This window comes from Dermacentor albipictus, chromosome 2 (assembly GCF_038994185.2).
Source record: "Dermacentor albipictus isolate Rhodes 1998 colony chromosome 2, USDA_Dalb.pri_finalv2, whole genome shotgun sequence".
In the NCBI taxonomy this organism is placed as follows: Eukaryota; Metazoa; Arthropoda; class Arachnida; order Ixodida; family Ixodidae; genus Dermacentor; species Dermacentor albipictus.
Window position 1 is genome coordinate 97,910,700 of NC_091822.1, and position 22,376 is coordinate 97,933,075.

The window sequence follows — 22,376 nt, forward strand, 5'->3', positions numbered from 1 at the left end:
GGAGTGGGAAGAATTGGGGATAAAAGTTGATGGAGAATACCTTGATATTGCCTTGCTTAATAACTCAGGAGACCAATTGCAATGCATGCTCACTGACCTGGAGAGGCAAAGGAAAAGGGTCGGTCTGCAAATTAATCTGCAGAAAACTAAAGTATTGTTTAACAGTCTCGGAAGAGAACAGCAGTTTACGATAGGTAGCGAAGCACTGGAAGTGGTAAGGGAATACATCTACTTAGGGCAGGCAGTGACCACGGATCCGGATCGTGAGACTGAAATAACCAGAAGAATAAGAATGGGCTGGGGTGCGTTTGGCAGTCATTCTCAAATCATGAACAGCAGGTTGCCACTCTCCCTCAAAAGGAAAGTGTATAACAGCTGTGTGTTACCAGTACTCACATATGGGGCAGAAACCTGGAGGCTTACGAAAAGGGTTCTGCTGAAATTGAGGACGACGCAACGAGCTATGGAAAGAAGAATGATAGGTGTAACGTTAAGGGATAAGAAAAGAGCACATTGGGTTAGGGAACAAACGCGAGTTAATGACATCCAAGTTGAAATCAAGAAAAAGAAGTGGGCATGGGCAGGACATGTAATGAGGAGGGAAGATAACCGAAGGTCACTAAGGGTTACGGACTGGATTCCAAGGGAAGGGAAGCGTAGCAGGGGGCGGCAGAAAGTTAGGTGGGCGGATGATATTAAGACGTTTGCAGGGACAACATGGCCACAATTAGTACATGACCGGGGTAGTTGGAGAAGTATGGGAGAGGCCTTTGCCCTGCAGTGGGCGTAACTAGGCTGATGATGATGATGAAAGGGAAGCTCATTACTTTTCGAAGCGAGATCAGGATGCCTTAAAACACGCACCTATAAAGCGAGATATAAGAAGGAAGAAGGAGCTTGTGCTTGCTGTGGTAAAGCTAGGGAAACTACGGAGCATGTTTTGTTAGAATGTGAAGACGTCTACCCAGCAGCCGATTTAGGCGCCACTGGCGTCCTGGGAGCCCTTGGGTTCAGAGGGAGCAGTGGTAAAGCAAACATTTCCGCAATAGACCTTAGTAAGAGGCAACTGGAGGATTGGTGAAAGAAAAGTAGGGAAACGACAAAAGACGGAGACGTACAAAAGCACAGGTCACAATAGGGGATCAGAAAATTTGGGCGTGGTAGTTCATAGTGTTTTTTGTCTTTTTTACTGTTTAACCTAGGTAGAATATTAGGAAGTATAGTAGGAAGAGCTTGGTGGCGCCACCCACCGCCCCGTTCCAAAGGGGCCGCTCATAAGATCCATCCATGATGGAGCCTGTGATAAAACGGTGTATACACGCTCTCAGCCGCTCCCCGACAGCAGCAGCAGGAACAGTGGGAAAGACGAAAGAAAACGCACAGAATGTTTCGCTTTAAAACTAACATAAGCACAAATTGGCATTTCGTACTACACCAAGTGTGTTTTTTGCTAATGGCAGCATTGAGTATACCACCTAAACCCGAGTAAGTCATGCATACCGTAAACTGCTAAAAGAAAAGCAGGAACCATAGCACACAATGGAAGATTAATAAAAGAACGAATTCATTGGACCCTGCACAGCACCTTAAAAAATTGAACAATGAATGAACTACTCTAACAAAAGGTCATGAGACTATTTTCGCTCACGCGCTCTGTTCACATGCATGTGCATTATTCTGTGCCTTTTGGGTCATCTCATTCGCGGTCTATAGTATGTTCGTTTCTTGCCGGACTAGTCGTCGGCCATGGCCATGAACTCCTCCATGAACCCGTCATTCACGGTGGAATGGTGACTCGTTCCGGGACTGTTGGCACAGGACAGCAGGCTGTGGTTGACGTCCACCTTGTCATCGCGTGACACTGTCTCGGCGCCACCTCTGATGGATTCGGTACATTCGTTTCAATGAAACGAATAGAAAAGAACCGGTGTCTCTGTGTTACCAGCATGATATGGTAAATCTGCTGTCTATCTGATGGCTCGGCGTAGGGACTAAAACATAAGTGCACATGCTCGCGTGCGGTCAACCTAAGGCAATGACGAAACATCTAAGCGGCAGGCACTAGCAAATAATTGTGGTACACCGTCATCGTTTTCAGGCATTTTAAGTCTAGTAGGCTTGAAATCATTATATGTCTACGCTAGCTTTCCTGCACGAGGTCGGTGGCGCTGCTCAACACAGCGATTACTGCGGCTGGTGAACCAGCATGATACATATATAAGGTATGTGCGTCGGCATTGATCTTTTGCCCATTAAAGCATTAACATATGAGAGGGATCGCATAATAAGAAAGCGATGGCTATATTTGAGGTCAACATTTCCGTAATACGTGTGAGTGCATTATACAGAACGGAACGAACACAACCGAAAAAAAATCGGTTATCATCCTCTTTCTGGAAAAACGGAGAAACACGGGCCAAGATCACAATACGAGCTCACATTGTCATGCCGCCCAACGTGTATAGATATATAAACATTGACGCTGCATGCTTGGAACATACGCTGTATAGAACAACGGTAACTATAATCCAGCACCTACCCCTGCTTGGGACGCTCTCACAGTTGGTATAGTTCACACTGTAAATTATGCTGTTATTACTAATCAAAACTATTTTATATTCATGGGTGGAAACCTCATACACATAACCATGTAACCACGCAATGTAATCTGCAGCTAACAGTTTGAACGCTTGTCAAAGTATAACAGTACAGCTCCTATCAAAGCAGAACGGTTCCCACGTGGTTACAATCGTCGTGTATGTTTCGTTGCTCCGAAACCACAGCTTAAAACTAGACCATAATACTGCAATAAGGTCAGATTAGTGAATGGAACTGTCAGTAACGCACAATTGATCTCAGAGGCTGATTGTAGGCTCAAACATGTGCGCACACATCGCGCTTCGTGTTCCCTCCGCCTCAACGCCGGTACAAAGCCCTGCCAAAGTGACTTAAACCACATCAGTACGTCTCACGCAACCGTTTAGCGCGTAGAAGACGCACGTCCTGCTAAATAGACCGTACGAGCGCGAACACAAACACCAGAAACTACCGCCGAGCGTATACCTGCCATGCGAAAGGGAGCGCTCGCCCAAGCCAGCATGCCGACTGCCCATAGATGGCGCCACAGCGTAGGAAACGCACCTTAGAGACTCAGAAGAGCCACCAGTTATTGACAATTATGTTTGGGAAGGGTGCAACAGAACTAAGTCGGAAAGAAAGGGCGGGGGAGTCGGAACGCTAATCCATCAGGGAGCCAAATGGAAACGAGTAAATTCACAATGTCAAAAGCATCTTTGGTTATCAGGTAAAATAAGTAGCAAAGAAACTTGGCTGGGCGTTACGTATTTGTGGACCGGAAAAAATTGCACAGAGAAAAATAAAGAGTTAGTGGAATGCATAAGCGCTGATATTAAGGGTTTCGGGAGTGGTGCTGAAATTGTCCTGTTAGCTGACATGAATGCCCACATACAGGATTTATATGGCTATACCGACAATAACGGAAAGTCAATGCTGGACCTTTGTGAGCAAAATAACCTCGTGATCGTGAATACAGGGCCTAAGTGTTAAGGACAGATCACGTGGGAAGTGGGAAACCGGCAATCGACCATTGAATACTGTCTGATGACAGAAGGAATTCACGATAAGTTGAGAGAAATGGTCATCGACGAGGAAGGATTTAACAGCATAGGGAGCGACCATAAACGCCTCATATTGAAAATGGGATATGTAGTTGGGAAAGAGAGCAAGGAAAGCAAAATGCGCAGTCCAAATTGGAACGCTGAACAAATAGCAAATACAGTCACTAGAGCTGAGGAAGAACTTGGCAAATGGCCAAGTAAAGAGTGGGAATATGGTGAGCTTATAAGTGTAAGAAAGACAGAAATACGGAAAGAGAACCAACATGTTCGTTCGAAAGCAAAAAAGAAATCGAAACGCTGGTGGAACAAGGAGATACGAGAAGCGATCGCCGAACGAAAGAAAGCATCTCGAGAGCACAGGCAGGCAAAGAAGGCGCAGTCGCCACAGGATGAAGTAACTAGTAAATGGGAAATATACCGGGAGAAAAAGTGTATGGCTCAAATACTGGTGCAAACAAAATTAAAAGGTGAAAGGGAACGTTGGTTGTCAGAAATACGTGAGAAACAGAAGGCCGCACCTAGAATATTTTGGAACCACATAAAATTATTAGGCAGGAAGTCAACAACAATACAACAACATATCCTAGACCAAGATGAAAACAGACTCGAAGGAGAAGCGGCAATAAATTACATCCGAAAAGCAACAGCCGAATCTTTCCAAGGCAATGACGAGGTTACACTTGTTGAATGAAAGAGCATAAAAGAGACCCAGGGGGAAAAGCAGCTGGTGCTAACAAATTTAAAGTGGAAGAAAGCGGAAGAGAAAATTCCTAAGCGTACAGCCACAGGGCTTGAAGAGGTTCCCATTAGGCTGATAAATGAACTAGGACCAAAAAGTAAGGAAGCTCTGGTTAAAGCAGTGGAAAGAACTTTAAAAGATAGACGAATACCAGACAGCTGGCGACAAAGAATAATGAATTTGATTTATAAAGCAAAGGAGGAGAAAGACAGAATTCAGTCGTATAGACCGTTGACCATTACATCGGTAATATACAGGCTAGCAATGCAGCCAATCAAATTAAAGCTTCAAGCATGGACAGAGAATAATGGCATTTTGGGAGAGCTTCAGAATGGTTTCAGAATAGGTAGGCGTTTGGATGACAACTTGTTTGTTCTTACTCCGTGTATTGAAATATCAAAAGCAGAAAGGAGACCGTTGTATGTGGCCTTTTTAGACATTACAGGAGCCTACGACAACGTGGACCGCAAGATATTGTGGGATATCCTGGAAGGGGAAGGCTTAGGTAACGATTGTATACAGCTTTCGAGAGAGATTTGCCTAGAAAATACCGTTTGCGTTCAATGGGAAGGGATGAGGAGCGAGGAGAAAGTTCATATCAACAAGGGACTGAGGCAGGGGTGCCCTTTATCCCCGCTGATGTTTATGATGTACATGGTGAGGATGGAGAGGGCGCTAGAAGGAAGTAATATCGGGTTTAATCTCAAGGCGGGTACAGTAATAGAGCAGCAACTCCCAGGTTTATTTTATGCGGATGACATTGTGTGGCTAGCTAACAAGCAAAGTGATTTGCAACGTCTGGATAATATCTGTGGACAGGAAGGCAACGATTTAGGCTTGAAGTTTAGTGTTAGAAAATCAGGTGTTATGGTATTCAATGAAAACTGTGAACAGACAGTGGAGATACAGGGCCAAGAAATACCTCAGGTAACAGAATATAAATACCTTGCTATATGGATAAACGAAGGCAATGGATATATGGAAACACAGGAAAAAACCATAACAGTAAAGGGGAAGAGAAATGCAGCCATAATGAAGCATCGAGCGCTATGGGGATGCAATAGGTACCAGGTCCTCCGAGGTATGTGGAAAGGTGTAACGGTTCCAGGACTTACTTTTTAAATGCAGTTGTTTGCTATAAATCAGGGGTACAATCAGGACTCGACGGGAACCAAAGGTCAGTGGGTCGCCTCGCTTTGGGCGCTCACGGGAAGACTACAAATGAAGCTGTGCAGGGTGATATGGGCTGGACTAGTTTTGTAGTGAGGGAAGGTTGCAGTAAAATTGAGTATGAAGAACGGCTGAGGAATATGGAAGAAAGTAAATGGGCTGGGAGAGTGTTCAGGTATCTGTACGGGAAAAAGATTGGTTCACAGTGGAGGAAAAGAACTAGGAAGCTTACCAGAGAGTATGCGGCCTGTAGGGTGGACAACACAACAAAGGTCAAGCGGAAAGTCAGAGAAGCTGAATTAATCTCATGGGTGGCGGCAATGGAAAAGAAACCTGCCATGAGTAACTACTCAAGAGGAAAAAATGAAATCAGGAAAGAAACCATTTATGATAACTCAAAGGGAAGCTTATTACTTTTCGAAGCGAGATCAGGATGCCTTAGAACACGCACCTATAAAGCGAGATATAAGAAGGAAGAAGAAGCATGTCCTTGCTGTGGTAAAGCTAGGGAAACTACAGAGCATGTTTTATTAGAATGTGAAGACGTCTACCCAGCGGTCGATTTAGGCTCCACTGGCCTCCTTGAAGCCCTTAGGTTCAGAGGAAGCAGTGGTAATGCAAACATGTCCGCAATAGACATTAGTAAGAGGCGACTGGAGGATTGGTGGCAGAAAAGTAGGGAAACGACATAAGGCGGAGACGTACAAAAGCACAGTTCGCAATAGGGGATCAGAAAATTTGGGCGTGGTAGTTCATAGTGTTTTTTTGTCTTTTTTCATTGTTTAACCTAGGTAGAATATTAGGCAGTATATTAGCAAGAGCTTGGTGGCGCAACCCACCGCCCCGTTCTAAAGGGGACGCTCATAACATCCATCCGATTAGGTAGAATATTAGGCAGTATAGTAGCAAGAGCTTGGTGGCGCAACCCACCGCCCCGTTCCAAAGGGGACGCCCATAGCATCCATCCATCCATGTAGGCGCCTGTGAAAAAACGGTGTATACCCGCTCTCAGCCGCTCCCCGACAGCAGCAGCAGGAACAGTGGGAAGGACGAAAGAAAACGCAGAGAAAATTTCGCTTTAAAACTCACATAAGCACATATTAGCATTTCGTACTAGACTAGCATTGAGTATACCACCTAAACCCGAGTAAGTCCTGCATGCCGTAAATTGCAAAAACAAAAGCAGAAACCATAGCACACAATGGAGGGTGAATGAAAGAACGAATTCATTGGTCCCTGCCCAACACCTTCAACAATTGAACAATGAATGAACTACTTGAACAAAAGGTCATGTGACTATCTTCACTCTCGCTCTCTGCAGTCTCTAGAATATTCGCGGTCTCTAGAATATTCATTTCTTGCCGGACTAGTCGTCGGCCATGGCCATGAGCTCCTCCATGAAGCCGTCATTCACGGTGGAATGGTGACACGTTGCGGGACTGTTGGCACAGGACACCAGGTCACGGTTGACATCCAGCCTCTGCTCGCGTGACGCTGTCTCGGCGCCAACTCTGATGGTTTCTTCAACTGCAACGTCGCTGATACTGCGGCATCCCTTGAACCGCTTCAGAGGAATGCCTGCGCATAGCACAATAAATGGAAGGCCATAGGTTAGGGTTCTCGAAGATTCGAAATTTAGAAATCAAGGCAGCAACATACATCTCACAAGATCACAGGAATTGTGCAAGAAGTAACAATACAGAGAAGGAAACAAACTTATCAACCGAAGTAAGTTTCTATGCCAGGCAAAATGCGTGTTCTGCACATTACGGGGGAAGTCACAAAATATTTTATGTTCTCCTTATCGGCCTAATTAGGCATGCTAATTACCACAGTTCTCAAGTATTGAGAATAGGGACAAGCCTACATTCATAAAGTTCTCGAGAGATCCAAAGAACCTTGTTGACCCTATTGTTTTCATATATCACAGTCTTTCCCTGGGACGCGTAAGAAATTATTGCTTACCAAGTAAAACAGGAGGAAGACGGGAGATGGAAATTCAAGAAGATGAGCAAGACGAGAACTAGGTGAAAGCGGGAGGCAACGTTTCGAGAAGTGGACTTCACCTTGTTCTCGTTTTGCCATTGCTTAGAAAGTAGGAAATATAAGCTGCTGAACAACATATTTCATAGAAAGTTGTGCGGTTATATTATTGGAAGTTTACCGCTGTAGCTTAACTTGTAACGTTGAATAATCAATTTTGAAAAGTTATGCAATCGGGCACACGACAAAATCAGTGTGACGTGGTGCGTACCACCGTAAACAAACTAGATTATTCACGGTCTCCTCAACTGTTTCGGCCAATTTTGAAACGTTGTGCAGAGTTTGCTAGGACGCCTAGTATTTAAAAAGAATACAAAAGAAATGCTGAGGCTTGTCGCTAGCGGGACTTTCTCGAGCATGCCAACATTTACAACGTGTCCTGTCGAAGCAATGCGCAATACTTTTAAAGCGCCGTTTTGCTTGCAGCAGAGCTGCCACGCAAAACGGCACTTTAAAAGTATTGCGTATTGCATCGATAGGACACGTTGTAAATGTTGGCATGCTCGAGAAAGTCCCGCTAGCGACAAGCCTCGCTTCTGTGCAAACCTTTTGTGAGAACGCTAAGCGGACTACCAATGCTAAAACTTCAAAAAAAATGAAACGTAAGACACACATGCGCACCTAATACGACTGCGAGCGTTGAGAGCAGTAGACGATCCACATTAAACAAAATTCACGTGAAATGTTTTGGATATAAATGTTGCAGTACAGAATATGTTTATATCAAAATTGGAAGCCCTGCGCTTAGGCGAAATACCCAAAAAATAACGGCACACTTATTTGAGGACGGCCCTGCGGGGGCAAGCAAGCGGAAAGCTTTATCACTTTTTCAGATATTTCGGAAGCTTTCAACATGATGTGGCAACAAAGGCCACATGAGATGTACCTCCCGCAAAAGTCATGGTAATATGTTCCAATTCCGTCTAAAATGTTATGTTGGCGTACCTGCTGTTAGCATATTAATTATATGCTTCAATATTGATTACAAACCTAACAATTAGGAATTATAGAGAAACGATGGACACATTAACGAACGAAACAGTGTTTTATCTGCATCGAAGGCGAGGTATTTTTCTTAAAATATAATTCATGGTAATTGGGACATCCTGCTCATATCTCGCACGTCTGGCAACAAATTGCAGTATACGCGAATAAACCAACCGCAAAAGAAGCCTAAATCAGTGATAAAAACTGTCATAAACTCTGCAATGCAAAAAAAGTACTCACCACCACGGTAGACGATGCGTTTCTGAGCTGCGGGTCCTGACGAAGGGCCGGGCTCGGAAACAGCGTCACCGCCTGCAGCCCGCTTGGAGGCGACTGCAGCGCCTGTAGCCAGGATTACAGTATCCCGTGCAGCCAGCTCCACTCTCCTTGGGCACACCACGCGGCCACTGGGCAGGGTGAAACGCACTCGCTTTGCTGGCATGGCTCCTTTGCTCGGTACAGCGAATCCGATGCACGTCCGCACACAACGAAGTCGGGCGTCGAATGAATTTTTTTTCTCTCGCAAGGCAACGCGTGTCTTTCCCTTTCCCTCTCCGACTGCACCAACCAATAGGGTCGTTGGTTAGGAAGCGTCCATGCAAGGTCAATGTATCTCAGGCCCCGCCCATACTCGTGCCGCCCCCCCCCCCCCGCAGGAGCTGAATCCGACACACTTTAACATAAAACGGAGGAGTAATTGCGCATTTGTAATGCAAAGAAATTTGGAATATGTTTACCTTGTCCCGGCCCAGACATTCCCACCTGTGGCGACGGCAGCAATACAAAAGCCGAAAATTACCACTACACCATGCTGCTCTCCCAACGAACACATAAATAGTCAGGTTTGAAAACGAGACTGATCCACACTTAAACCATTGACGTTCTGTCATGACTGTTTAAGGTAAGCGCGGAAAACAGCCGTGTCTTTCCTAGCAGCGTTCGCGTCCGAGCTGCAAACTGGCTGCTGTATAGTTCATTGTTCCGTATATCACGTGCGTTTCCTTCACTCGACTTCGTGCTCCAATTCAGCGTTGTATAATGTTTAACTCGGACGGCGTTACTCGGACGATTGAACATCCACCATGCATGGTCAACATTTTGAAATTGTTTTTCCGTCAGTGGGACATCGCGGCCATGACAGTCGAGGAGGGTGTCAGTTTTTCGTCTTCGCTCAGTTACAGGGAAACACGGTGGCTTTTCCGGTATTAACCGCTGCAGTTCTACGCCATTCTGTGAAACGGTTCTGTGAGACGTGCTGAAGTGGTTTAAGGCATCATGGCATAATTTTATGCTGGCGTTGAGGTGAACGGAACACGCAGCGCGATGTGTGCGCGCATACTTGAGCCTACAATCAGCCTCGGAGATCAATTGTGTATTTCTGAACGTTTCAATCACTAATGTGACCATATTGCAGTATTATCCTCTATTTCTACACTGTAAATGAAAATAAACCCACCTGGGAGTTTTTAACAGGTGATGTACCCTAAAACCTCCCCTCCTCAAATATTTACTCCGATGTATGGGAGCAAAACAGCGCCATTCCCTCGTTTCACTCCGCTGGCCAGGTGCGGGAGTATTAGGGCGACATGACGCGATTTTCCTCCGCTTAAAAATCTTGTTCTCCCGTGAAACTCCGACAGGGAGTTTATAAACTCCCCTCCGCCGAAATGGTTGGTCACGTGGCGCTTCCCATGAGGCTGTGCGCCTCGCCAGCGACCGGGCCCATTCGGCGGAGTCGGCAGTGCTCATGGCTGACGGTTTGTTTACATTGGTGAAGTGCCGTTCCGTGAAAGCGTTTCGTCAATTTGCTTCCCGTATTTCCTTCCAGAAAGTGTTATAGGCATGCCTGAAGCTCGCTGTTTCTCAGCTTCAAGTACGCTAGCTCTGATCACTTTGCTTACATCGATGAATGCAAGAGCAACGTTTTGAAGTGCGGAAAAAGGCCTACACTGTAAAAAAAATTTCTTCAGTTTACGGTCAAAGTTGCAGGTAAAACGTTGCCGGACACTTTTCCGTTAATGAAAAACGGTGTTTCCGTGAAACGGACAGGCCGTAAAAGTTATTTCCGTTAAATGAAAAATGGTGTTTCCGTAAAATGGACAGGCCGTAAAAATGTTTCCGTTAAATGGAAAACGGTGTTTCCGTAGAACGGACAGGCCGTAAAAATTATTTCCGTTAAATGGAAAACGGTGAGCTCCGTAGTTGTGATCACAGAATTGACCGTATTTTGCAAATAAGAAAAACGGTGAGTTCCGTAAAACGGAAATGCTGTAAATTGAGCCCCGTACTTGTTATTATAGTACATGACCGTACTTTGGTAATGAAGAAACGGGGACTTGAGTGCTTGTGTTCTCGATCCAAATTGTTTCGTTCATTGGAATAAGTTATTTTCGGCAATGAACCACCCAAGTCGTACATTACAACGTGGATAACTTGCAACATCATTTAAGATATACCTGGAAATGGGGCAGAAATCATAGCACACAGGAAATACACCACACAGAATGTGCTGTGTTTGCACGTTTCCTCCTAGTGTCATTGTTTTCTACACCGCTTATTCTTCGTGTCAGTGTTGTCATGTTGCACTTGGGTTCTACACCCAACATGTACACAGCATACACACAGATTTGTGTTCGAGAAACAACAAGCCACTTGAATCTGAAAAAACCTGTGTTTATTCTGCTTTACTGAAAAAAGCAGGGTGAGACCGGGCTAGTTGGTATTCTATGCTGAAGTGACCAGCGCAAGAGTGAACGCGGGACACTAAAAAGGTGACAAGAACAGGTGCGAACTTCCAATTGGTATTTATTACGAAAAGGCATGTATATATACTCTTGTGCACTTGATCCTAATCAGTTACAAGAGCCCACTAAGGCCGCCCCACATCCTAAGGCGGCCTCCCACACACAGACCCCAGGTATGCAAATTCTTTAATGTCAACGCTAGGGATAATTTGCTAATGCAGTTGCCTTATGCGTTATCTGCCCCATCAATGATGGGCCTAGTGCTTTCTTGTGCATTGCTTGCTATTATTTCTGTTTTTTCAGAGTGCATGACATTTGCATTGGGAGTTGTGGATTCCAAGGAAATACTCTCTCCCTTTTGTACTTTTGTGTAATGTTCCTGTAGTCTCATATTTAGGCACCTTCCCGTTTGTCCCACGTAACGCTGCCCACAGAAAAGAGGTGTGCTATTCACTGCTCCCCCTGAGCATTTCGACGAAACCTTTTCTGTGAGCAATGTTGCATGAAATTGATTGTCTGCTGACAGGGCTGGTTTTGGCACATAACTGAGATAACTTGTTGGGTGCGAGAAAAACGACCGAAACTCCCGCCCTTTCGCCTATTTTCTTTAGTTTATGCAAGATAACGTGAATGTATGGGATGACTGCTAGATTCCTGCGAACAGTATCACATAGGTGTAACTAAAGAAAATAGGCCAAAGGGCTGCAGTCTTGGTCATTTCTTCCGCGCCCTGCAAGCTATCTAAGTTATGTGCCAAAACCAGCCCTGTGAGCAGACAATCAAAATCATGCAACATTGTGCAGAGAAAGGGTTTCATCAAATGCTCAAGAGGAATAGTGTATAGCATACCTCTTTCCTGCGGACAGCGTTACGTGGGACAAATGGGAAGTTCCCTAAACTTGAGACTACAGGAACATAATCGGAAAGTACAAAAAGGGAAAGAAGGTTTCTTTGGAATCCATTGCTCCCAATGCAAATGTCATCGGCTGTTTGAAAAAACAGAAATAATAGCAAGTAGTGTGAAAGAAAACACTAGACTCATCATTGAGGCGGCGGCTATTGTAGAATGCAACTGCGTTAGCAAGCCATCCCTATAGCACTGACTGTTAAAGAATTTGATTATCTGGGGTCTGTATGCAGGAAGCCGCCTTAGGCCTTGGTGCGCTCGTTTATTTGTGATGGCCATGTTGACTTGCACGATTGTAACAGATTATGATCAAGTGTGCAAGAGTACATATACATACCATTTTGTAATGAACACCGGTTGGAAGTTTACGTCTGTCCTTGTCGCCTTTTTAGTGTCCAGTGTCCACTCTTGCGCAAGTCCTCTCCGCATGGACACTAGAAATTAGCTGACTGGAGGAAGGATTGGTTGAGACTTGGAATGACTGGCTGCTTGCAGAGGCTTTCGGCTTTGCCTGGAAAGAAAGAAACACCAATCAATTAAGGCTGTTCAATTATTTACTATCATCATCGCTATTGTTTTTCAGATAAACAATGATTTCGTATTCACAACTGTCACTACAAGTGCTCTTGTCAAAAGAAATGGTTCAGACTCAGCCATGTTGGTATATATTCATTCGTAGCCTTATAGCATAAAAAGCTTCAGATAGAAAGGACCCAAGTCAATTGATGGTTTGCTTGGATGTCACGTGCACATTATGACATTCGGAGATTACATCTCCCATATTTAGGTAGAGCTGCCATGGCCACATACTGCAGACCATAGCTTTCAACTTTCACGGCTCCATTGCTCCATTAAACAACCTTGCAGATTCTACTGTTTCCCAAAACAATGAAGTACTCTTGAAACAAGCGCAAACCATGCATGTTGTTTACTTCCAACCCAGAACAAGCAAGCCAAAGATATTGTCCAGCTGATAGGCTGGTAGAATAGCAACAATAGCAACAATTCAAAAAAACCATGCTTGCACCACAACTGTGTCACAACAGCTGTCAGCCCCTTTCGGATATGGTTTGTGTCACGGAAGAAGTATCAATGTGTAATATTCTTTTTACTCAAGCAGTGAAAATTGAAAGTTACGGTCATGAATGCATCAACATACCCTTCCCATCTTCATAAAAAGTTATAATATTGCACTGTGTTCACCGAAAAAATTGCCCTTTTTGTAACGAAGCCTGCAATTATGCCTGGACCCCATACATGGCTCTGGCAGGCAGTACTGTTTATTCTGTCCGTTTCTTGACTTGCAATCCCATAACGAAACAAATAATGCAACATATTTTTCCAGATTGCATTGCTTCATGTGAATGTGCTTAATTTGGGAAATTTCTGAAATGAATCAAGCCTCTCCTAAAAAAATTTAAAGTAGAGTAATTCATTAACGTGCCTAAACATGAGCACTTCCCGTGGATTTTCAGAGCCAATGAGGACAGAGCTATTTGCTCAAATTTCTACGACTCATGGCAACAGGATGGCCAAATTCCGTGCTATTAGTAAATGCAAAGAAAAAAAACTTTGGTAAATTTATGCAATGTTTCTTTCCGAAAATTTTCTTCTTTATACTATAGTGGGGATACTCTGTCATAATTAGTTGGAATTAATGCTATTGGCCTGCAGTCTGGTACAAAATATTTTTAAAACCGCAGCGATAACACTATTTCCTTCGGATCTATTCAAAATGCAGATTCGGTAAAATCCAGGGAAAATGCTTTTAACTAAACAGGTAATTCTATATTGTTTTTTGCAGAGACACCTTTTTTTTTCTTGGAAAACTAAGGTTAATTTTATTGTCGCCAGGCTCGGGCAGCAAAATAAATTTTTAAATCAAAATTAAAAGTGATCGCCAGGCATGTCCAGTTGAATTTATCTGAACATGCCCTACTGTCCGCAGTACACAAGTTGCCACTTTAAAGGCCCGCAAGAAGGCACCGGTTATATTTTCTAGGGCAAGAAGGCAATGAAGTATGTTACTTAAGGCAATTAGTCACAGTAGTCCTGGATCAGTAGGAAAAAATTTAAAGACTATAAATTGTTCAGAAGACTTGAGTCACATAAAGGTACCATCATTGCATTGTGCTAAAACTAACCTAAGAGACTGAAACCTGACATGATAAAAATGGAGCTTGAGAATGAAGGCTTGCTCAACAAGCAACAGAACGACAAAAAATGATGCATGATAAATTTTAAAAAACGCGCTGATGAGGACGGTAAAGAACTAGGCACCATGACGAAATTTGTAAATATGCAAGCATAGGATGGAGTCAGTTGGCGCAAGCCATATATATTTACAGATTACTAGGAAAGGCCTTCGTCCCGCAGTGGACATAATGTATGTGAGAGCACTGTGCCCCTTCGATTATGCAGTCCCAGACTGTCCGCAAACCACCTGCGGCTTCTGGTCTGGCTTGCATTGACAGAAGGGCACATCACAGTCATGTGGTGATCCCGCTGCCTGGGACTGTCCAAGGTTTTGTTTGAAAGCACCGTGATTGGAAGTCGCTCTCCTGGCTGCTGTTGTCTGCTATTAGCTACTTAAATTATGGGGTTTTACATGCCAAATTCACTTTCTGATTACGAGGCAAGCCGTAGTAGAGGACTCCGGAAATTTCGACCACCTGGGGTTCGTTAACGTGCACCTAGATCTAAGTACATGGGTATTTTCATATTTTGCCCCCATTGATATGCGGCCACCGTAGACGGGATTCAATCCCGTGACCTCGTGCTTTTAGCTACTTGTAGATAGCGCCCTACACAGCAAATTCAGTAGCGTGGTCATCAAAATGGTGCAGTCTCAGAGGCCATGCCGCCGACACAACCATAAAGCTTGCATAATGGAATCGCAGCCTGAGCACATTGAACATGTTAACAAAGCTCAGTTTACATCGTGCTCTCGCTCTTCGGGCCCCTTAAGCGCTGTATTCAAGCCAGCTCATTCATTTCCTGTAAAATTTAAGCGTCATTGCCACACAAAAATAAGCAAAAACACGGTTGTGCCACATCACTGTTCACCCACAAAGCACAGGCCGATATTCTCTAAGCTCGTGAAACCGTCTACTAAAGGCCTGACGTGTGTCTAGGACAAAGCGCGTCTACACTGTCTACTAATCCTGCACATCCAAAAGCAAAATTTCGAATTTGGGTAACAGAAGCAATCGGCACACATGTCAACGGCAATCGGTGAAGCTCTGATTATACAGGTTGTCCCACGTAACTTGAGCGAAACAATAAAAATATGCAAATGTGACGTAGCTCGACAGAACCAAGGTAACATTGTTTGCTGTAACTTGGAGATACTTAGATACTTTTTAATTCCACCACAATAAATATTTTATCTTCATTTTTTAATCAACTTTTCAAATATTATAATTAGATTAGAAGTGTCCATGAGGAAATTGTAGAGCAACATGAAAAGCTCCCCATACAGCTTTCTGTTGTCCGAGACATGCTGCGTAGAAGTGTTTTTTCGAGAAAAAAGCTTGCGAATACACGCAAAGTGCTGCGAATGTGTGTATTTAGTGTGTATTTGCAATTTAGTGTGTATTTGCAGGCTTCTTTCACGCTAGGAAAAACACTTTTATGTAGCATGTATTAATCATAATATTTGAGAAGTTGATTAATTACATAATACTAATGATTTAACCTGGCAAAATGGAAAAAAATGAGTGTCTCGAAGCGAGGGCAAACAACATTACCTTGGTTCTGTGCAGTTACGTGGCATTTGCATATTTTCAACGTTTGGCTCAAGTTACGTGAAACACCCTGTATGCGACGCCAGCTACCAGCATTAAATATCTACATGCAATATGATATGTTTCCTCCTCCACCAGTTTCACTCATCTGAACAGCGAAATCTACCTGTTTACTATGCATATAGCAATGAGCATAACAGATTTCAGGAAACACATCAAGAAAAGCAAGCATTTGCACCTGATCACTGTGCTTTGCCCTAAAGAAACACAAGGACTAAGGTTGCAGCAATTCGACCACTCATGAAAACCTCGCATTATGGCACACAAAGCATCGATTTAACGGAAGCAATAGCTGAGTGCATGATATTTTCTGTCTGGAACGCGCAAAGTACACATAAACACACAGCCTCTTTTAAAACATGGCGTCAAGCCCCATGCATCTTTTTAAGACAGCCGCCGTCTGGTAGCTACTTTCATATGTCTGAACAAATATCTGCTGACAGCTCCGAGAGTCCGCAGAGCCTGTGACTTCTGGTAAAACGAATGCGATACTGGCTGCCCTCGGACTGGTGGATGTGGCTTCGGAAGCTGATTGAGAAAATCAAATGCGGGACAGCAGTGCTAAGCAGTCCAGGACTGTCAACGACTGATAATTGAAGAGGCCCACTAATGCTTTGTGTTCCTATCCTATGTAATCTCTTAATACTGATCAGCTCAAGCTGCATGGCAAAGAAGTCTCTTGTTAGTGCTGTGAAGACAAGGCTCTTGCCCAAACATTGGCTATATATAGAGACGACCATCGTTCGACAACTGTTGATCTGTTCATAGAAGTGAGAATTGCGCGACAAACTTTTCAATGAAGTAAGCAATATGATGATGAACTTGTTTCACAAAACTTCATAAGTACACCTGACATTTGACTCACTTTTGCATGTAAGTAAATATTATGAAATTGTCGCTGTGAACAATTGTCCCCGACTGTTGTACACTTGTGATAAAAAAATTAACCGTATTTGAAAGTTTGTATATTTAGCCAGGAGAGCCGCACTTGCTGGATGTCTCATCATTTAATTTGGAAAAAAATTCAGCAGTGAGCAGCAATTGTATCACTAATGACCTTGAACATCTCTTATAATTATTAATTTGTAAACACCTGTTGTCGAACAGCCCAGCCCACCTACTGAAGTTTTGAACACATTGTACACAATTATAGCACATACTACACGAAATAATATCTGTAATAGACCTTACCAAATACAATATTAGTGTGGCGGCAGGTCAAATGGCTCCTTGCAATGCTTGCGTCCTTCCTGGGAGAACAAGAAACGACATTAGGCTTGCACTGACAGCACCAAACCACATAATTTAAGTTGCAAACAAGTGCCCGAGAACATAGGAAGTTCTAATTAGATATGGTCAACCTGCTTAACCACGTCACAGACATTGAATGACAGAATGTACTTTTATGGAGCCTCAACTCCATGAAATACATGCTAATACAAACATGCTAGTACACAGAATCAAATTGGATGCATGAAAATTCTCAGTGAACTTTTCTTTCCTAGCAACCACAAGTTGCTCTTTGTGAAGTGCAACAAGCGAGTGTCTAACCTACACTAAGAAGGTGGAAAATTCGGGATCCTTTCTGGTGAATAACTAACCATATCTCTACGGGTACCCAGAAACACAAAGGTGAATTGTAAGTATTATATTGATTAAAGAAACAGTTCAGTGCTACCAAGCAAGTACAATAAATAAATTATTTCAAATTCATCTTCATGTCAGGCTAATCAAGTTAATTTTCTTTAGATCACATGAGAGAATGGTTCGAAAAAAATATTGGAATCTGTCAACAATGTTGAAGCAATTTTATGACGGCCTGCAGATAGCAGTTGTTGAAATAAGACCTGGGGCACGGGGAGAAAAGACAAAGTGTGATAAAACAAAATGGGGCCTGTGCTGAGCAGCTACTAAATGCAGTTTTATTAAATTATGATGTGCAAAACAGCAGATGTAAGAGATGCGAGACCCTCAGGTGGTATTTTGCAATGTTGTTATGGGAAATTGTTTCAAGGAGCATGACTCCTTAACCCTTCGAGGGTCAATTATGTAAATATACCGCACCGCGAAGTACAAAAATGGTCATTGCCGTATATTTACGGCGCTGTCTGTAGGTTTAAAAAGCGCGACAATTTCCTAACCTTTTCTTTTCTGTCATGTGCTGCCATTATGTGGAAATACAGGGAATTTCTTTAGCACGGCTCGCTCTCTCAGTTTTTGTTGCATGGTTTGTTTTAGAGCTAGTTTGCTCCTGCGCGTCTATGTACTACCGCTAGCGCATTGGCATGCGCGAGGGCGGGTGGCGGTTTGGGTTTTGTTTTCGCAGGCCGTTTCGGCTTCTTGCGCTTGCAAAACTGATGGCTATCTCGTTACTAATCGCTGAAAAGGCTACTGCTTGTTTCTCGCTCATTTAGTGCTTGCAGGGGTGCGCATAGGAAGGTTGCTGCCGTGCATGCGCTTCTGTTGCTCCTTTTCTTTTTTTTTTAGACTCGCGAAAACTAATTGCATCTGCTTGGCGATAAGATGAAGATTAGTGGAAGTTTGTCACACGTTTTGATTTTTTGCTGGGCACACAACCGCACAGTTTTCTTGAGTGCGTGCACCTACACAGTTCGATTACGCTATGGATATACTATCATAAGCAATATGAAAGGGAACACAAGAATGCATGGCAAACAGCCTTGAAACAGACTCGGAGCGATACACAGATGGCGCTGTGAAAAACGAAGGGGGAAAGGAGAGCGCTCTTCCACTAACTGTTGGCACTCCCACCACGCTGGCATTTCTACAAAGGAGCAGCTTACGTCATGGATCGTCCAACAGCCGATAAGACGGTGATCGTCGCCAGTTACCTACACCGTTTCACTTTCTTTTCTTTCATTCTCTTTTTTTGTTCGTGCAACCGCTTGATAGTACTCCGAGAAGTTTGCCCAGTATTTCAAACCAATTCTTTATTTGAATCGACGCACTCGGTTGTCAGTGGCACCTTGAACAGCGGCGACGCTCGAACCAATGACGACAGAGGAATGGAATAAAGAAAAATTTTAAAAAGAACATTGACAAACTGTCTCTCATGCGACTGTTGCGCGAAGTTCGTTCAGAAAAAATTCACGTCGCACAGTGCAGTGGCCCACGCAGAGCAGTCAACTCTGAATTTGTAGCCTCAAGATGCCTCGAGTGCCTCTTAAAGAGCGGGAAGATATAATAGAAATGTCTAAAAGAGGTTATACGCAGCGCAATATTGCTCTCGTGACAAGCCGCCCATTGAAAACGGTCAACCGGATTATCCAGGCTTACCGAGACGAAGGACGCATAAACGATGCACCGCACTGCACACGACCTCGATCAACAACGAACGACCTTTGCATCGTGGCTGCCATCAGCGACAAGCCATTTCAAAGTGCAAAAGACGTTCGAGGTGCTCTTGGCCTGAACAACTTGAGCGACAGCACGGTACGAGAAAGGCTCAGAGAAGCAGGACTGCAAAGTCACATCGCCGCAGAGAAACCTCAGCTCACCGCAGCCAACAAAGCGGCTCGCCTGAGGTTCGCTATGAACACCGCAGCTGGAGTGAGAGTAAGTAGAAGTATGTAGTTTTCTCTGATGAGTTCACATTCTCGAGCCGCTGGGACCAACGAAAGAGAGTGTGGTGGACCGCTAACACACGCTTTAGTCCGCAGAATATCCAGGAGGTGGCCGCCAGTGGACACGTGTCTGTGAACGTCTGGGGGGCGATTTCCCACGCAGGCCTAGGCCCACTGGTGAGAATTGATGGGAGGTTCACCAGTGCTCCGTATTGCACTCTGCTCGAGCACCAGATGATCCCCTATGTGTTGAACAGGCCGTACCCAGATGGGTGTTATTTTTTCCAGCAGGACTTGTCTCCCGTTCACACCTCGAAGGACGTGGCGCGCCTTTTGGAAGAGCGAGGGGTAATGCAACTTCAGTGGTGTGCGAAGGGTGCCGACATGAACATTATAGAGCACGTTTGGGGCCGTATGAAAGTGAACCTTTCGAAGAGCTCACTAGAACTGGCGAACTCCGACCAACTATGGGAAGCAATAGAACATGAGTGGAAGCCCACCTTCAGCGTGATACCGCATTCATCGAGGCTGTCTACGCGTCTTTGCCTCAAAGAATGGAGGCCGTCGTTAAGTCGACGGCGGCATGACGCGTTATTAGGACACCAACGAACAAAGCAAAGGACGAGGATAAGCTGCAATAACGCTATTGCCTTATTTCATTTGCTTCAATATCTTTTTAATATTCGGCAAGCGCCAATAAATTTATTTCGAACTCACCCTTAAAGACAATTTTTTCCCGGTTTAGAAGATTTACCACAAATCAATATAGAAGTCCGGAACAGTGCTATCTTTTGTAATGATTCGACGCAAAAGGTTACCAGTGACGCAATATCGAACAGTGTTATCACTGTCTGCTGGCGATGTGAAATTCCGCACTTTGCAGACGCATGGCGGGAGTGTGAACAATTGTTACAACAGCGTCCCTCTTTCCACTTTGTTTCTGATGGTGGCCGCTGCGTATCACCCATATAGCTGGGTCTGAGGGTGTTTTCTACGCGTTCCTGTGTTCCCTTAGATATTGCTCATAATAGTATGTATTAGTGTAAGAGCAGGAACATTTGAGTCGTGCAAAGTATTCTCATGTGCACATTTTCAAAGCCTTGAACTATAACAATGTAACAAATTTTTTACTCTTATAGGTTTATTTCCTTTTTTATTATTGTTATCCATGAATAAAGAGTACATATAGTATACCAACGCATAATAATTTTTTTCTGGCTTTACGGACACCCTAGAAAAATTACGGTGAATTTTTTTCGAAATAAGTCCCTAAGAATTGGAATCTGCAATAAAAAAAAATCGGCCCTGGGCGGTCGAATATGGCGAAAAAGATCGACCTTCAAAGGGTTAATTATATGCATGTAATCTTGAGAAACGGATGGCATAAAGGACATACTTGTTGACAGTTTCATGCGAGTCATGAACGCGATGCACGCGGGAGTTAAGCATCTTTAAAAAATGCTCTAGAAACTTGCAAAAAGCTAGTTTCTATAACCTCTCACAACACCGAGCTTCACCTACAAGTGTTGTAACAGTTCCTTGCAACGTGCAGCAATGTTTTCACAGACATAGTTTGAATCACTGTGTCACAAGCTCTGGAAACAACGTAAGCGCTAAACAAGCACATATGATGCCCTACCCCTACCCCTACTGCACAGACACATTTATCTACACCAACACATGTAGATGGATTATGTCATCCATTTGGTAGCTTCTGATCATGTTCCAAAGCATGAATCTCATAACTGCAAATTCTATAAGAATGTGACACCGACTGATTACTTGGGGACAACATGAAAAGACAGAAGGCCAAACAACACGAGCGCAGGCTAAGACTTTTGGTTAATTGCGCGCGCGCGCGCGCGCGCACACACACACACACACACACACACACACACACACACACACACACACACAAACAAATATTAGGCCTATTTGTCCTGCCTAGTTGCAGCTGCATGACAGCGGGATGTTGTAAACAACCACACAGTTGAACTGCTGCATGTGCATCTTGCTACGTTGCGTCAAGGCCTGGTCTGATTCACCTTTTTGAACACAGATTTTGAGACTATGGCTGACCTTCTGAATGTGATCTAACAGTGGTCACACCACTGTAGGCCAATGTTAGACCTAGGTATAGAAGTTCTCGACTTGTTGAGGATGCTATTTCGTGCTTCTGTGACAGAGCTTCACAGTCGAACAGTGCACTGATGTGAAAGGCAGAATTCCCTCCTTAAAAGACGGGGCATAGATGCAGTGCACATGACACTCACCAAAGAAAACAATGAGGTCAAGAAATGGAAGATCACTGTCTAGTGGTAGTTTTCCAGTAGAACACGTTGTGGGGCTACTTGGTGAAGGGCTTTCAGAAGATGAAGCGCCAACAGAGACAACACAGTAAGAAAGATCAAAGACAGGACAATGTGCTACTTGCAACTGTTTATTGAGGTCAAAAGCAGCTGAATATATAGTCATGGGGAGAAGGGGAAGAAAAAAACAGAAGCATTGCTTGTGTGAAGGTGCATGCGCGAGAACACAGAAGATGAAGGGAATCATAAGATTAGCCAAAATCTAAAACTTATCTAAAAACATGCATTCATTTGTGTAAATATTCAGACACAGGCATGCTGACACAGGCATCCCCTCTATTCTTAATCTGGTAGTTCTCCAACAGTTCACGTGCCACAGTGTATTTACTTTTAAGCCCGATCGTTGTATCCTGAAGCCTTGCTTCACATACTTGCTTATTTTCATTCCT

At 43.9% G+C, this 22,376-nt stretch overlaps 1 long non-coding RNA gene across 1 annotated transcript; it reads right to left on the minus strand.

The window, feature by feature from the left end:
- Positions 1 to 12,588: 12,588 nt before the first annotated feature.
- On the minus strand, positions 12,589 to 21,997 carry LOC139055488 (uncharacterized). The gene is made up of 3 exons (XR_011511795.1): positions 21,892 to 21,997; positions 17,226 to 17,284; positions 12,589 to 12,739 (listed from the first exon to the last, which is right to left on the minus strand). It is a non-coding gene; the product is annotated as an uncharacterized lncRNA (long non-coding RNA).
- Between the last annotated feature and the right edge of the window lie 379 nt (positions 21,998 to 22,376).